Source organism: Aedes albopictus, chromosome 2 (assembly GCF_035046485.1).
Source record: "Aedes albopictus strain Foshan chromosome 2, AalbF5, whole genome shotgun sequence".
Lineage (NCBI taxonomy): Eukaryota > Metazoa > Arthropoda > Insecta > Diptera > Culicidae > Aedes > Aedes albopictus.
In genome coordinates this window covers 247,894,973-247,896,807 of record NC_085137.1, presented here as the reverse complement: position 1 = coordinate 247,896,807, position 1,835 = coordinate 247,894,973, and positions in this window count along the sequence as shown.

Below are 1,835 nucleotides of genomic sequence, written 5' to 3'. Positions count from 1 at the left end.
TGGTCAAACGGTTTGAGTAGTGTGTAGGGTGCCTAAGAAAACGATCAAATTTTCGATGACCAGTCCGGTACCCAATAAATATTCATGACCGTGTATTTTTTTCCGTGTAAATTGCCTTTTGTGTAAATTTTATTTAGTGTGTTACACTGATCTGACAGCTCTGACAGTAAGGGACTAAACATAAATTACGTAAAGTGAGTACCGAGGATTGTTCACAATCTGCGAACTTGACTGCGGAAAAAAAGGCGACCATGACGCCGCTGGCGCTACCGTCAATTTGTTAGTGCGTCGTCATTACCCGTGTGCAACCGGGAAGTTTTAGTGTGCAAGAACGTTTGAAGAATAAGTTTGAGTTAAGGATTCCTCTGGTAAAATGTTGGAAAGTGCAAGTTCCCTTTGAAGAAATATCGAAGAAATCTTTTAGCGCCTCAGAAGATATGCTGTGAAGAAGTTGTGTTTCTCTGCGTTTGACTGGCGCTCGTATATCGTGGATCTCGAGCTGAAACAGTTTCTGTTGATGAAAATCAGTTTCCACCTGCGGTGATGCTGCACAATTGGTTTTCCTATTGCTGTCGTTCATAATGTAAATTAGATGAAATGTTCGCGTGTTTTGAATAGAGAACATTTTGTATAAATTTCAGATAAGTTAAGTTTGAAAGTGTACGCACCCGGCATATGGTCTGGCGTAGTAATCCTACATTATAGAGATCTGCGGAGGCGGCCATTGTAAGCCAATCGTGCAGAAAGAACTGTCAAAGTGTGAGCCAAATGAACAGGCTGATCGTTCGTAAGAAGGCGTCGATTGAACGGTATTGCAATCCGAACTAAATAAATTAAAATTATTTATTTTTAATATTGAGAAATTGACGGTATATGTAAGTTTAGTAAAAAGATAGAATTTAATTAATTCTGCTTTCAAAGCTCAAGCTTATGACGAAACTTTTGTTGCTGCACTTCTCGAAAAAACTTTCATTGCTGCTTCTTGCTTCATTTCTGCCGATATGTTTAGCTTAACACTTTGCAATAAATTTCAGATTTCATCGATTGCTCCGCTATTTTTTTCAAAATTTTGAAAAAAAAATCTACCATAATTAGAAAATGTAAACAAAACAACTTGAACCACTTCGAAGTCACGCACAAAGTTTGAACATCTAGCTTTGCAGCAAGTGTTGGCAGCTGATGTAAACAAAATGAACAGCGTTGCCGAATCGACATATGTAACTTCCGCTTATCTCTATGTAGAGGATTTCTAGTCTGGCGATGACAAATTGTGTGAGTTGTAGTTACTGTTTGAATGTTTCTATAGTGATAGCAGTGTCGCAGCGGATTCCTGAAATCAACGAATTGTAGGATCGACGTCGTACTACAAAGCTACTCAATAAATGGGTGAGACCTTTCCAATTCACATTATATATCATCCAATATGACACATTTACATATATTTCAACCATATTGACCATATAAAATCTGGAGCGTTTGGTACGGTATGTCCACGCATCCTTCCTCCCCTGTAGATTCAAGAATTATTTCGACGAAAGAACAATCATTCAAAACTCGAGGTACTTCAAAGAATCATCTTTGCGGCAAATACAACGCAGTAGGCCTGGCCGCTTTGACGCTTGTGTCATATCTTTGATATGCTGCAAGCCTCAATATTGACAAGAAAAGTAATCGGGCATGATCTGACCCGATTACTTTCCAGGATGCTTTCTCGTACTGGCTGCGTTTGTATTAGATTAGATTAGATTAGATTAGATTAGAGTGAAAGAGAAGGAGAGAATATCATACAGTGCCCTATAACAAAAAAAAAACATCATTTCAATTTCGTCACTAAT